Genomic DNA, 16314 nt, shown 5'->3' with positions numbered 1-16314 from the left:
AATAGATGTATTTGAAACCTATTGGAATCCCTGGATGTGCAGCCATTTCTTTTCCTACAAGTGTTCCCACGGAGGCGGGCCGGGGCCAGCACTCTATTGGATATCCTATCTCCTGGCAATCACCACACACTATACATCTGGAGCAGTGTCTTTCCTTTCTTCAGTATCCAGATCAAGGAGAGCTTTCTTAGAGGCCTGGTCTGCAGACCAATTCTTAAGCCACCGCACGCACCTAATCATCACCGCTGAAACAAAGTTTGGACAGCACAGGAGATGTATCCAAGCTGCATCACAAAAACTGCAGGCCATGGATCAACTGGTCTGCTAAAACATAAGCAGTGGTAACCTGCTCATTCCCTAGACCCTGGCGCAAAAGCTTAGCCCATTCAGTTAGGGTCTGAGACACCAGGGCTGAGGCAAAGACTGGCCGCAATGCTGAACCAGCCATAGTAAACATTCTGCGTGCCACAGCCTCTGCTTTCCTGACAGCCAGATATTTAAAGGACTGAGATTCCTCTACTGGGAACATGGTTGCTTTATTCAACCTGAAAACAGGAGGGTCCACCATTGGTAAACTAGTCCACTTGTTTTAAAAGGGACTCCTCAAAAGGATAACATAGGAAAACGTTTGGGGATCACAAAAGGGTCATTTTGGTTGATCTCATTCCTTACGGGAAAACTAAGGCACATAAGGAAACAACTTTCGAGTGCGAGGTGACTTATGTGTACCAAAAGACACAGCCACGTCTGTGGCTACATCAGCCGCATCCTCCATTTTTAAAGTCTCCAGCACTGCAGTAATAAGCGAGTCTACCAGTGCTTTTTCATTCGCTGCTGCGACCATGGAGGAATTATCTTCACTATCGGATGGATATGGGGGGGGGGGGTGAAACTAAGCCCCCCCCCCCCCCGGGCGGGCCGCGTCCACAGCAGCATCAGGCACAGAAGCAGAGGAGACAGAATGAGCAGGGGAAGGTGGGGGACTCATCTTCCTGGGTCTTTTCCCACCACACGCAACATCCACCCAGGAAACTAAGCTAGGGTTCTGAGGGACCTGCCACCTCCAGGAGGGGGTCAGTGGGGGGAGCTGGGACCCTGAGGCTCCATAAGGAAAGGAAGTTTTCAGTACAAAATTATCTTTGCGCACCAATTAAGAATCCCCCCAAAGCTCAGGGTACCTATCGGGGGGGGGGGGGGGGGGGAAGAGAGAGACTCACCCTACTGACCGTAGCGCTGAGAATTCAGACCAAGCAACACCATGGAAGCCATCCCTTTTATTTTACTATGTTTTTATTAAAGATTTAAAAAAAATACATCAAGATAGGACACCATCCATTTTCATTCAATATAGAAACAAGGACATTGGTGCATAATCCAACATAATCAGTACAAACAGTACAGGAAAAGGAAAACGGAACGCTAAGAAACAAGAAGTATGAGGAACGATCGAGAATACTGTATAGAAAATGAACGCAGAAATAATTTCTCTTCATCAAAATTCAGCATTAAACAATGGTTTAGACATGAAGGACAATTGGTCCCAATTAATTATGTTAGGTGAACAGTTATCAAGGCCCTGCTTGGGGATGCAATACACCTTATTTCTGAAAAAGGACTTTTCGGCTAGCGCTTTTGAACTAGCAGGAGCTGTGAAACCTTCTCCAAAACAAAAAGAACAGAACAGAATGCTGCTCCCCCTTAAGGGCACACAAAGCAACAACAAATGAAAACAAAAAGAAAAGGGGGGGGGGGGGGGGGGAATAAAGAGAAAATGAGAGAAGAAAATGAGGAAGAAATAAGAGAAGGTAGAAAGCCATCTCTGTCCCGGGGGTTAACTATGGTAATGGTTTACAGTTCTGAAATTGCGTGGGTGGTTACTCTGAAGGTAGTCTAGCCAGGGCTGCCAGGTGCGTAAAAATGTATCATGTGTATCTTAATATTGCTGTCAGTTTCTCATTCACCAAGGTTCCGTGCACGCGACTTTTTACCTCGTCGAAATTGAGTCGGCGTCTTCCACACTTTTGCGACTGTCTGCTTCGTGGCTGAAAATATATGGGTCCCTAGTATGTGCTTAAGTTTAGTGGCGCCATCTATTGGTTTGTGTAAGAGCGCCTCCCAGGGATCTTTTTGTAGATTTATATGTAGCACCAAATTGACCATGTTATAGACACTTTTCCAAAGGTGGTTAACCCTAGGACATGTCCACCATATATGCTTCATATCACCTAGGTCTGAACAACCCCTGATTTATGTAGAGGGATAGGAAGGGAGGCATTTCGCAATTCTGGCTGGGGTAAAATACCACGGAGTAAGAGCTTTAAAGGAATTTTCCAAAGCAATGATATTGCAGGTGGAACGGAATAGCGCCTCCCAGATTTATTTCCATGTCTCTGGGGATTGTGTAGTACCAAGGCCCCTTTCCCAATTGGAGCAAGACGATGGGACACATGAATTAGCATTTAGTATGGAAGTACAGTTGTGCTCATAAGTTTACATACCCTGGCAGAATTTATGATTTCTTGGCCATTTTTCAGAGAATATGAATGATCGCGCAAAAATTTTTCACTCACGGTTAGTGTTTGGATGAATCCATTTATTATCAATCAACTGTGTTTACTCTTTTTAAAATCATAAGGACAACTACCCAAATGACCCTGATCAAAAGTTTACATACCTCAGTTTTTTTTTTTTTTTTTTGAAAAATTCTTTTTATTGATTTTTAAAGAAAGAACAGAGTAACACAAACAGACACACACAGCAGCCAAAAAAAAAGGCACACAATAACCCAACAACAACCTCCCCCCCCCCCCCCCACCCACCCAAAAACGACCACCAGCACCCTGAGAAGACCAGGAGCGTCGAGGTCAGGGGGTCAGCGCAGGCCACCGTCCAAGGACAGCACGACCTACCACCGGCCTCCGGAGTAAACAACCTTCTGTCCCTTCCCATAAACAACACCCCATATCTCCCCCCTACCCGGGATCAACACATGTCAATTCAACATTAAAGAGACCCAGTATCTGGCTGTTCTTGCAGGACTACAAAGCTAAGATACAAGATAGCATAAGTATACTTCTATAGAACGTTCAATCCACCAGCTTCATAACAGTTACACCATATGCAGTTCAGCCCACAGTGTCTGAGGAGTCCACCCACGCCCTCCAAACCTTGTCAAATTTTTTCGGGCAACCTCGTGAGACATAGGTGGCTTTGTATAGGGGTAGCATTGCATTCACTAGGCCTTTCCAGAACAGTAAGGATGGCGGGGAAACCTTCTTCCAATGTAGTAAAATAGCCTTTTTGGCATAGAATAGGAGAACACTCAGCAAAGTCCTGTGGGCCACCGAGGGGACCACCTCCTCCACCAAACCCAGCAAACAGACTCGCTGGGTTCGCGGAATCGGAGTCAGCAGCACCCCGGCGAGACAGGACGTCACCGCAGTCCAAAACTGCTGAATTTGGCCACAGCCCCAAAAAATGTGAGTTGCATCTGCGGGGGAAGCGGAACAACGCCAACACTCCGCAGACGAAGTCGGGAAGATTCTGGCCAGACGGGCCGGAGTATAGTAAATCCTGTGGAGGAATTTAAATTGAATTAGTTTGTCCCTAGCAGCCACTAAATATTTAAAAGGCTCCGTCCATACATCATCCCAGTCCTCCCCCTGTAGGTCCGGCACCTCAGCCGTCCATTTTTCCTTACATCTAACTATGCCAGGGGGTGTAAGTCGGAACATATCCTTGTACACAGTGGAGAGAGTTTTGAGTGTGGTATCACATGTCAACACGCATTCTAAGTCCGAAGGAGACAGCTCAACAGAGGATGAGGCAAATTGGGCCTGAAAGGCATGCCGCAATTGGAGGTATCTGAATATAAAGCCGCTAGGCAAGTCGAATTTCTCTCGCAATCGGTCAAACGGCAAGAGAGCCCCCGCCGCTGTTATATCACCCAAGGTTTTTATACCCCGCGTCGCCCACAACATCAAATCAGGTAAGTGACGAAAATGAGGAAAGGTAGGGTTCATCCACAACGGCTCGGACGGGGAGGATCCAACATAACTGGGGCATGTCAACTTCAATGACTGGGCCCAAGCCCTAACAGTCGCCCTCATGGAGAGCGTTAAAGGGAGATCTGAGCCCAGACCCCTAAACAGCGCCAACCTAAGGGTTTCGAAGGAGCCCAGGTGGGCTGCCTCCAAGATTGTTGCCGAATCCTCCCCGTCCGCCCGCAGCCAGCGCCGCGCAAACACCATCTGCCCTGCCAAATAATACTTGCGCCAATCGGGCAGTGCCAGGCCTCCATTACCCCACGGTTCCTGGAGGGCCCGAAGGCCAATCCTGGGAACCCCGGGCGACCAGAGGAATGAACAGACGAGGCTGTCCAACTTCCGGAAAAAGGTCAGTGATACCCATAGCGGAGAATTGCGGAGGAAATATAAGACTACAGGCAGAAATTTCATCTTAAGGACACTAATACGACCTAATAAGGAAAGTTGTAGGCGCTTCCAAGCTTGGATATTTTGTTGGAGTTTAGGCAATAGAGGAGCCAAATTCAACGAGAAATAATCCTGGGGACGCCTAGTTATCTTGATCCCCAAGTAGGTGAAGCTATCCACCCAACGAAGGGGCAGGTCCCCGGCCGCAGCAGGTCGAGCACCGTCATCGAGAGGCAAAATGGAGGACTTACTCCAGTTAACGCGAAGCCCTGAGCACCTGCCAAAATCATTCAGGATGGACAGGGCCGCCCTCAAGGAGGGACCCGGATCCTCCAGGAACAACAGCATGTCATCGGCATATAACGCCAGACATTCTTTAATAGAGCCGACTTTAATCGACCCCACGGCCGGGGAGCTGCGCAGTGCAGTCGCGATGGGTTCAAGGGTAAGGGCAAACAGGAATGGGGAAAGGGGGCACCCCTGCCTCGTCCCCCTCCCCACCCGGAAATATGGAGAAGTGAGATAGCCCAATCTTATGGCTGTTCTAGGGCTTGCGTAAAGGAGTCGGATCCAGGTCTTGAATTTGGGTCCGAACCCCATACGATCCAGCGTCTTGTGCATAAAGGCCCAGTCGACCGAATCAAAGGCCTTCTCAAAGTCGATTGAGACCACCACCCGCTGCCCCGACGCCTCCCCAGGAATTTGAAGATGGGTGAACAATCGCCGAATGTTAGTGTCCACAGATTTACCCGGCATAAAGCCCGTCTGATCCGGGTCTATCAATGAGTGAATAACCCCAGCCAAACGAGTGGCCAGGACCTTCGTCAGGATTTTAAGGTCCATATTTAAAAGGGCGATAGGGCGATACGAGGAGCAGTCCAGGGGGTCCTTACCCGGTTTCTGAAGCAGCACCATATAGGCATCCATCATAGAGGGAGGAAGTTCCTCCACCTCCAAACAGTGCTGCAACAGAGAGCTAAGTCTAGGCGCTAAATGTTCGGAATATTGTTTGTAAAAGTCAGCAGGGAAACCGTCAGGACCCGGGGCCTTATGTGGTGGGAAGGCCGCAATGGCTCTTGCCACCTCTAAAGTTGTTATCGGAGCATCCAGGAGGGCGCTATCCTCCGCCGACAAGGATGGCAAGTCAACTCCCTCCAGGAGGGCATCCGCGTGCACAGAGTCACTATCCGGTAGCGGGGCGTACAGGGCCTCAAAATAGTCAGTAAACGTCTCCAAAATGTCACGAGGATCCGACCTGAGCACACCCCCAGCGGCCCTGATAAGCGGGATATTAACTGGCGGCTGCTGGTCAGCCACCAGCAGTGCCAGGAACTTGCCATTCTTATCGCCCTGTGCAAATATAGAAGCCCGTAGGTTGTTAGCTTCTGTATGAGCAAGATCAGAGACGTGAAGAGAGAGAAGGCGTCTCGCCTCCAGCAATGCAGCATAGCTGGAATCAGACGGCAAGGCCGCGTTCTCCTCCGCACATCTCCGCTCCTCCTCCTGTAACATCCTCATCTCCTCATTGTGATCTTTCCTAGCGGATTTAATGGCCGATATACACTCTCCCCTCGCCACTGACTTAAATGCCTCCCACACCACTCTCTGATCAGCAGAGTCCACATTTTCTGGCCAATATGACTGGATCGACTTTTCAAGGTGGGAAGCGACCTGATCCTGTTGGAGCCAGCCCGCAGCCAGGCGCCAACCCCGCACTCCAGCCCCCAATTGGAGGTTCACTGTCAAGAGTAGCGGGTTGTGATCAGACACTCCCCCGGCCCTGTATTCCGAGGCAGTCAAAAGGGATTGCATTCTGGCAGTACCAAACGCCAGATCTATGCGAGCAGAGGAACGATGAGCGGTGGACAGGTGAGAGTATTCCCTCAAGAGCGGATGCTTCCATCTCCAAAGTTCAGTCAAGCCCACCGTGGAAGCCCAGGTGAGCAGATCCACCGAGGGCGGTCTATTGGGGTTGGAAGTATCCAAGGTAGCATCCAGGATGGCATTAAAATCACCCATGAACAGTACAGGTAAATGCAAATATTCAGCCAACTTATCAGTTAAATCATATAGCAGTTGTATCTGAAAAGGTGGAGGCACATAAACAGCGACCAACAGCATGGTAACAGAGTACATATCCAAAAGCACAGCCACATATCTGCCCCCTGGATCAGAGATCACCCGCTGGATCGAACATGGGATAGATTTACTAATGAGGATGGAGACCCCTCTAGCATAGGTGGAGTACGTGGCATGAAACGCCCTTTGTATCCACGGCCTACGGAGAGCCAAAATCAAGTTCCCATCAAGGTGGGTCTCCTGCAGGAGGATGACATGTGGCTTAATGAGCTTTAAATACTGAAAGACACTGGCACGTTTGAACTTATTGTTCAGGCCCCTCACATTCCATGAGAGAAGTTTTATATTGTCAGCCATGGGAATCTAGAAAAAAATTACACAGAGCCCAGGTAAGGGCTATGGGCAGGATGAAAAAGAAAAGGGACCCATAAATAACCCCCTCAAAATATACATGAGCAAACAAAAACAGGTGCTGGTGCAGAACTCCCCATGCCATTATACCAGAACAACCCCCCCAACAAACACAGAAAAAGGGAAAGTTGAACAAAAACGAGCTTTCCCAAAACATGAAAAACGTAGTCTGGTATGCGGCTTCAGTCCCAAACTGCCCAAAAAAAAACAGTGACGCACGTCAGTTTTCCAATGTGAGCAACAGTCCGGTAAAGAAGATGTTCTTACAGTTCCGATGGAGTCTCTGAGACCGGATCACCCGGTGTGCAAGGAGGGCGCCACGACACACCCCTCCTCCAATAACCAGTCTCCAGATAGCAGGATAGGGAACCCCAAAAGTAGACATTCCTAAACCATCAACAAGCCGTAGATATCCAGAAAAAATGGCACAGGAGGAGAATGACAGCAGGGCAGCGTACAACAGGAAAACAAAAAAAAAAAAAAGTAAAAAGAAAAAACGGACCACATCCAAAGGGGAGCCAGCCGAGAGCACTGGCAGTCAGGATTCATCACACGCCATCCAGCCAGTCCGAAGCCTCTTGAGGAGTGTCAAAGAATTTCACCGAGCCCTTGTACTGCACTCTGAGCCTGCTAGGATATTGCATGCTATAGATAAGTTCCTTGGCCCTTAGGCGCTTCCTGACATCCGTAAAGGAACGCCTGCGGCGTTGTGTCTCCGCCGAGAAATCGGGGAATAGCATGACACGCGCGTTCTCAAAGCGAAGTTCAGGGTGTTTCCGCGCCTCCGAGAGGAGCATGTCTCTGTCCCTGTAATTGAGGAACTTCACCAGGAACGGACGGGGGGGGGCTCCAGGGGGTCTGGCCCCAGTTGGCACTCTATGAGCCCTTTCTACCACATACGTGGGGGGTAAATTCTCCAGAGAGAGCAGTTGTTTGAAGAACTGCTCCGCAAATGCAGCAGGCTTTTTCCCCTCCAGCCCCTCAGGAAGCCCCACCACCCTTACATTATTCCGGCGCTGTCTATCCTCCGCATCGTCAGCTCGGTGTTGCAAGGATTTCACAATGTTCTGGAGTTCAGCCAGCTGAGCGCCATGGGAGTGTGAGCTGTCCTCCACCTCCGAGATGCGATCCTCTGCAGCAGTGAGTCTCCCCCTGAATTTATCCAGGTCATGGCGGATGAGCGTGCACTCCGATGCCAGGTGATCTATGCGCACCATTAATGCCGCTTTGCAAGCATCTATGGCTTCCAGGATGGGGGCCGTGATCGCCCGCTGGTCCGCGACCACCTCCTGAGCCTGTCCCTGAGAAGTGCCGGAGAGCACGGGGTCCGTAGGCTTCTGAGACTCCATGCCTGCACCCGTACCACCGCTCTTCCGGGAAGACGTTGGCGCCAAGATGGCGGAGGCGGAGCCCGAGCCCTGGCTCTTGACGGAGCGGGTCTGGCGCTGGTCCTGTGGCGGCTGCCGGGCGGGTTTTGGGGTCGAGGATGGCATCGCTGGAGACCTGAGAGCTTCCCCCACAAGATGGTATAGGAGAGCAGCCCCACCGCACACCGAAAACGGAGGTAAGTTGCAGGATTAACAGAGAGCTCCGGTCCGGCACGTCTACCCTCGCTCACATCCGGCCACATACCTCAGTTTTTAATACCGTGTATTGCCCCCTTTAACATCAATGACAGCTTGAAGTCGTGTGGTATTTGTGGATAAGGCTCTTTATCTTCTCAGATGGTAAAGCTGCTTATTCTTCCTGGCAAAAAGCCTCCAGTTCCTGTAAATTCTTGGGCTGTCTTGCATGAACCGCACGTTTGAGACCTCAATGAAATTGAGGTCAGGAGACTGAGATGGCCACTGGAGAACCTTAAATTTAGTCTGCTGTAGCCAATGACAGGTCGACTTGGCCTTGTGTTTAGGATCATTGTTATGTTGGAATGTCCAAGTACGTCCCATGCGCAGGTTCCGGGCTGATGAATGCAAATTTTCCTCTAGTATTTTTTGATATAATACTGCATTCATTTTGCATTCATTTTGCCATCAATTCTGACCATATTTCCTGTGCCTTTGTAGCTCACACATCCCCAAAACATCAGCGATCCACCTCCATGTTTCACAGTAGGAATAGTGTACCTTTCATCATTGGCCTTTTTGACTCCTCTCCAAATGAAGCGTTTATGGTTGTGGCCAGAAAGCTCAATTTTAGTCTCATCACTCCAAATGACTTTGTTCCAGAAGGTTTGAAACTTGTCTCTGTGGCTGTTTGGCATATTAAGCGGGATACTTTGTGGCATTTGCCTAGTAATGGCTTTCTTCTGGCGATTCGACCATGCAGCCCATGTTTCTTCAAGTGCCTCCTTATTGTGCATCTTGAAAGAGCCACACCACATGATTTCAGAAAGTACTGCATTTCACCTGAAGTTTGGGTTTTGCTTTGAATCCCGAACAATTTTCCTGGCAGTCTATCTTAGTTGGTTTACCTGACCGTGGCTTGGTTTCAACTTCTTGATTAGAATTTGAACACTGCTGATTGGCATTCTCAAATTCTTGGATATCTTTTTAAATCCCTTTCTTGTTTTATACAGTTCAACTACTTTTTCCCGCAGATCCTTTGACAATTCTTTTGATTTCCCATTGACTCAGAATCATCAGTGCAGCACTGGATTAAAGATGCAAGGGTCTGTCAGGAGTCCAGAAATTCTTTGACCTTTTATACACACTAATTATAAGCAAACAGATCACAGGTGAGAATGGTTACTTTTATTAGCCATTCAAACCCCTTTGTGTCAACTTGTGTGCATGTTATCAGGCCAAAAACACCAGGGTATATAAACTTTTGATCAGGATCATTTGGGTAGTTTCTGTTATTATGATTTAAAAAGTCTAACGGAACCGCAAACCACACTGCGCTTGTGGGCTTCCATCAGTATACCACTTCCTCCAGTCTGCACATAGATATCAGATATTCTAGCTGCCCCCATACAAAACTAGATGGAACTTGGCTTGTATAGAACTGGAACCAACAACAACTATTGAACAGTCTCATACACAATATATACAGCACAGGGAAATACCCCCCTCCTGATCAAATTACACCAGGTCAGGTGCCTGATTACATCATATGCAGATTAAATTGTGTACAGAAATATAATTAACATATCTAAAGAACAACCAACACAAAACAGTATTATACTTTGACTAGTAACTAATAGATGACAGTGATTCAATCAACCTGAGCCAATTAACTAGCAGACTGACGTCCTCGAGCCCCTGAAGTACAATACACATAAGTGTAAACACAGAACCTACAGTAGATAACAGGTGAGTAAATTAGCATATTCAACAATGTGTGGAAGACCGGTGGTTGAGCTGATATTAGCATCTGCTATGAGTCTGACTGTCCTGGTGAGACATGGACTTGAATCCAATGTAACATTATTCGCAGGGTCCCACATATAGTGTCTGCCTTTCAACTCGAGTGATGGTGACTACCGTCAAAAAGAGTAAACACGGTTGATTGATAAAAAAGGGCTTCAGTCGAACACTAACCATGAGTGAAAAAAGTTTGTTATTCTTATTCTCAGGAAAATGGCCAAGAAATCAAATTCCGCCAGGGTATTTAAACTTATGAGCACAACTGTATATAATTAGGAGATCAGGCCTTGAGTGGTGGGTGATGTCCGGCATCTGGTTTCAAATGCCGTTGTGGTTGTAGACCAATCATGTTTCAAGGTTTCTAGCAGGTGACGGATTTGGAGATAATGAAATTTCTCAGAGTCCGGAATGTCATGTATCTTCGAGGTACTGAAAGGAGACTATAGGATAAAAGAAACCTGTCGTTAGGCACTTGCTACACCACCGATAACTCCGAGGACTCTCTACACCGGGGGAAATAATGGACAGTTAAATATCTCTAGAAGAGGGAGGTGCGGTGATCTAATTTGAGCCGAATATTTTATGGAGTCCCATACTGCAAGCGTGTGGGATAAGATATGATGGGGTTTAAAGGTTTACAGCGAAGTTGCGGAGGGGAGCCAGGGTATAGAGGGGAGCAGGACCAGATCTGCATCTACTACATCAATAAAGGTCCAAAGGGGTGCGGCCTTTCCTGCAAACAGTAGGGCAAGAGGAGCTATCTGGGCTGCCTTATAGTAGTGGGGGATGTTCGGCATCCCCAACTCTCCCTGGGTTTTGGGCTTATAGAGTGTCTGTTTAACCACGGTTTGGTCGAGCCCCAGACAAATTTAAAGACAAGGCGTTGCAAGGACCGCAGGACATGTGGGGGGACCTGAACAGGCAGAACCCCGAATGGATATAGCAGCTTAGGCAGAAAGGTCATCTTTATAGTATACATCCAGCCTAGCCAAGAAATGTGTTTTGCTTCAGGACTCCAACAGACGAGTCAGTTCTTTAATAAGGGGGGGATAGTTAGCACTATATAGAGCTGAATAGGTCGGGGTAAGCTTGATCCCAAGGTAGAGGATGGAATCAGACCATTGGAAAGAAAAATGGTCCTGTGCCGTCCGGAGAGCATCATCTGCCAGACAAATGTTCAACGTACTGGACTTGGCCTGATTTACATAAAGGCCTGAGAGGGAGGAGAGGTTATCGAACACAGATACCAAATTGGGAAGCGTAGTATGTGGAGAAGTGATATACATCAAAACATCATTGGCAAACCTAGCAGGCTTATGGTGTACACTGACGAGTGCCCCGGGCTATAGGGAAGGAGAGCGAAGCATGTCCCATGTATTTCACAGTAGCTGAGGGATCACTATACAGAGCAGCTAACCATTGTAGGAAAGGGTCTCCTACGCCTCTGTGGGTCAGAGCTGCTTTTAAATAGGTCCAGGATAGAGTGTCAAATGCTTTCGGAACATCCAGGGAAAGCAGATTAGTTGGTTAGCTCGACGATGTGCCGTGTGGGTGAGGACGAGAGTGCGATGAACATTGTCCGCAGGTTGCCTAAGGGGCACAAAACCTACCTGATCTTTAAAGATAAAACCGTGTAATATGCGATTTAGTCGTGTGGCAAGTACCTTGGCTAAGATTTCTATATCGACATTAAGGAGCAGGTTGGGCGGAAGTTGGCCAAGGTTTGAGTGTCTTAGACCATTAAGAAAAGATGGGAGGTCTATGTGAGATGTAGCTTTTAGAGAGTAAAGTTTCGACAGGTGGTGCAGAAGTTCATCCAATATTTTGACCGGATTAGACGTTTGGGCCTGGAATCTGGTTCTGAGAGAAGTTTGGGGTGCATTACAATAGAGGCCTGTAACATGGTTTTGGGTAAGGTTTCACCTAGCGTAATGCTATTAAAGAGAGAAGTTAGATACGGAACTGCTACATCCAATCGTTTATAGAAAAGTGCCGTAAATCTGTCCGGGCCTGGACGTTTTTGGGGTTTAAGATCTTTAATAACCTGTCGCTCTTCTCTTTCCGTAATGTCAGCGCCTAGCCCTAGAGCATCCTGTTGAGCCGACTTTAAGGATGGCAAGCCGTTTCATTAAGAAAAGATGGGAGGTCTATGTGAGATGTAGCTTTTAGAGAGGAGTAAAGTTTCGACAGGTGGTGCAGAAGTTCATCCAATATTTTGACCGGATTAGACGTTTGGGCCTGGAATCTGGTTCTGAGAGAAAGAGCAGGCTGTCTAGGAGTAAAGGATTTCAGTTTATTTGCCAACATGGTGCCAGGCTTATTACCGGTAGCATAACATTTTTGTTTAGTCCACCTCAAGTGACATTCCGCTGTCTCAGTCAGACATAGATCAAGGTCCCTCCTAAGCATATCCACCTCAACTCTTTGTTGCTTACTGGGATTTTGTTTCAGTAGGTTTGCGGCAGTATCTAGTTCAGATTCTAATCTAGAGATATGTGCCTCTCTCTCTCTTGGAAGCCGTTCCTTTTCATATGTCCCGGGCACAGGAAGAGGAAACTGAAGCAGAGGAGCTTTGAGGCATCCCCATGAGGCTTTGGTAGTCTCCAGCGTCTTCTGGGCTAAGGGAAAATGGGCGACGTGACAATGGGCTACACAAATATGGCCGCCAGCCAGAGACCAGCCAAATCAAGGGAAAACAGCCACATAACATCATTCGACTTCAACATGGCGGCCAGCAGCTACAGACTTTGAAGCATGCTGCCAGGATCTTGTCCGTGCCCCCTGCAACGCTGCGCCCTCTTGCAAGGGGACTCTCCCACTGTCCCCCCCCCCCCCGCAGGTACTGTACTTCCACAGACAAGGCATAAGTTAGGGGAGACTCTGCTGCGCACTCTGGGTGTAGCGCAGAGGGGTCCTAGTGCACACTGCATCCAGTAGGAAATGCACCTAGGGGTCTCCTACACTGGGACCCCTATATACTACCAGGGCAGGACACTATCCCAGGACCCTTAGGAGGGGGGATAGCGGCGGAGACCCCAGGGGCCTCTGCTGCCCTGGGCCCCCCACCAGACTCCAGGTCTGGACAGGGGGGAAAGGGAGCGGGGGAACCCCCGCACACTGAGGAATTACAGGATGGGAGTAGAGAACATGCAGGTCTGACCGTCCTTGGAGGTTATCCACGTCCACCCCATAAAAAAAAAAAAACAAACAGCCAAAAAAGGGAGAGGGGGGACTGTACTTATCTTCCATGGTACGGGTGACACTTCAGACAGAACTCCTCACCATCTAAATAAGGGAGCTGTCGGCCAAGGGAATGCTGCGACTTGAACCAGTGCCTGGTCGTATGCGACCCTGCAAGACGATTAACTCGCAGGCCAGCCTCTGTCCGTGAGGTTATGTTGCCGCCGACATAGCGCGTAGATACGGTCTGCAAGAGTTTGCTGGCTGGACTGGGGGGGGGGGGGGGGGCACTGGATCTAGATTATCCAGCCTGTCACCCAGCACGGAAGGAGGAAATTGCTAGGACCAAGAGATCCCAGCAGGGAGCCTAGGTCCTTACTCCTGACTAGATAGATTAAAACTGATTACCTAGAGCAGAGAGCGGGGTTATATACCAGCTAAGGATGGCCCATGGGTGTAGCCAGGTGTTTTTTGTTATGCATAGTCCTACTCCTGGAAGAGGCAATATAACCCAGTAGTTATGATCTAAGGAACGCTGTGTCAGTCGAACGAAAGAGAAACCAATATTTAAAATATTTCTATAACGTTTTCTCAAGCCATGTATTTGTTAGCAGGTGATCAGTAGAGCAGTGTTAATTTTGGCAGCAAATTTCAATTTAGTTTTAGTCTTAGTCTTAGGACTAAAATGGCATTTTAGTTTTAGTCCCATTTTAGTCTTTTGCAAGTGTTTTAGTCGTATTTAGTCGACTAAAACTCCAGTATATTTTAGTCGACTAAAACGCCCTACATTTTAGTCGACTAAAACTCATTTTAGTCATCTATAATCAAATGGGTGTAGTTCAATTGTAATTTGTAATGCGAATCGCACTGATGTGCGGGTTTGATATTGCCCTGAAGAAGCGTGATTTTGAAGCTCACCATTGTGAACAGGGGCTTGGTCTGTATTTAATAAAATTGATTCCCCCCTCAAAGTTGTCATATTAACCTGGACTTATGACTAAGCTCTGGTGGGCAGGCCGATATGAATCCAGGCGTGTGGCTTGGTGGAGACACGTCTGCTGAAACTGCACCTTATTTATTCTCCCGGGCTGGTCGGGAGTAGGGATAATCTTCTTTACAGCAAAAGAATGGCTGGCTAAATCCCGGAAACCAGGTTGCTAATGTATCTGAAAATGTCTGAAGGTGGATCTGTGTCCATACCAGTGTTAATTTTGGCAGCAAATTTCAATTTAGTTTTAGTCTTAGGACTAAAATGGCATTTTAGTTTTAGTCCCATTTTAGTCTTCTGCAAGTGTTTTTAGTTTTAGTCGTATTTAGTCGACTAAAACTGCAGTACATTTTAGTTGACTAAAACTCATTTTAGTCATCTATAATCGAATGTATGTAGTTCAATTGTAATTTGTAATGCATTATTTAAGCATTTCTCTACAATTTCCAAACTCATATACTACTGCTGGTCCTGGAGTGAAAAATCTAATATGTTATTATTTATGCTTTGAGCATGCACCAGTGTTAATTTTTGGCAGCAAATTTCGATTTAGTTTTAGTTATAGTCTTTTGACTAAAATGCCATTTTAGTTTTAGTCGTATTTTAGTCTTAAGACTAAAATGCCATTTTAGTTTTAGTCGTATTTTAGTCACCTGAATTGTGTTAGTCGACGAAAACGTTTTAGTCGGTTTTAGTCGACGAAATTAACACTGCAGTAGAGTACCCCTTTAGGAGGAGAAGGGTCATCCTCTGGCTGGAGCCCTTAACTGTTCTCTCTGCACTGCTTGGGCCAGGCTTACTCCAATCTAGAGAAGTGGTTTAAGTGGGTGGTGGTTTAACGTGTGATTTTTTGACAGTTGCATGGCAAACTTAATTGGACTGAGGTACTGACAGGAGCTTTGTTTTAACGTTCTGACAGGAGAACTGCACAATCCTATAGGCCAGATTCTGGACTCCCCTTTACCCGGTGGAGTACGATACAGTCAGCCAAGTTTCTCTGGTTGGCTTATTGGCGGGACGCAGACGTATTTCAAGCGGATGGCAGACTATCATTTCCTGAAAACTTGTGCTGACAGCCCATTTGGCAGGTAATATTGCTGCCTCCTGCACGTTTCTTGACCTCCAGTGGCGATTTTTGGTCTTTCAGAATGGAGATTTTTACATTGAACTACTGAGCAGCAAATGGCATGTGGTTGCAGAGTGGCCCATTAACATCAATTGGTAAACATGCTGAGATGTAATTGCCGCACTGCGAAGCACCGTGGCAATCTGAACTCCTTTGACTGCTGTGTAAAATTTGGAGGCGAGCGGTCAAGGGGCTGTAAAAACATGGATCAACTGCCTGTTTTTGCTGACCCTATTGTGAACTAAGCCTTAGGGAGAATGAGGGGGAGAGGAAGAGAGAGATTGTTCACACCCAGGCCTTCAAGGATGTTAACCTTTGGAAAAAAATAAATGCACAGTAAAATCTATTCCTCTGAGTTGACGGACACAGCTCTCCATCATTCAGAACCACAGGGTTATAATCGCTCCTACAGAAATAGGACACTAGGCAGGAAAAAAAAGAAAAGACTTGGCTACGCCTATGGGCAGTCCTAAGTGTTATACTCTCCCTCTCTGCTATAGGCCTTCAGTTTTGTAATAGGCTGTGTCAGAAAGTATTACAACTCCATATAGGGGTGGGTGCTGTGTTCATCAATGAACTCAGAGAAATGGATTTTACGGTAAGTCAAAAATCCCATTTTCTCTTTCATTCATTGATGGACATAGCTTTCCTTTTTTCAGAATCACAGGGACGTCCCCAAGCAGTACCAAAACATGAGGGGTGGGACAACAAAATCCCAAGGCTAAACACAAT

At 47.4% G+C, this 16314-nt stretch overlaps 1 protein-coding gene across 3 annotated transcripts in view; it reads right to left on the bottom strand.

The window, feature by feature from the left end:
• Positions 1-16314, bottom strand: part of TRIM33 (tripartite motif containing 33) — a 271501-nt gene that overhangs the window by 32491 nt on the left and 222696 nt on the right. The gene's annotated exons all lie outside the window — the stretch shown is intronic.

This window comes from Pelophylax lessonae (assembly GCF_965119305.1).
Source record: "Pelophylax lessonae genome assembly, chromosome: 2".
Classification (NCBI taxonomy): domain Eukaryota; kingdom Metazoa; phylum Chordata; class Amphibia; order Anura; family Ranidae; genus Pelophylax; species Pelophylax lessonae.
The sequence above is the reverse complement of the archived record's forward strand: the minus strand, read 5'-3'. Positions and strand labels throughout refer to the sequence as shown.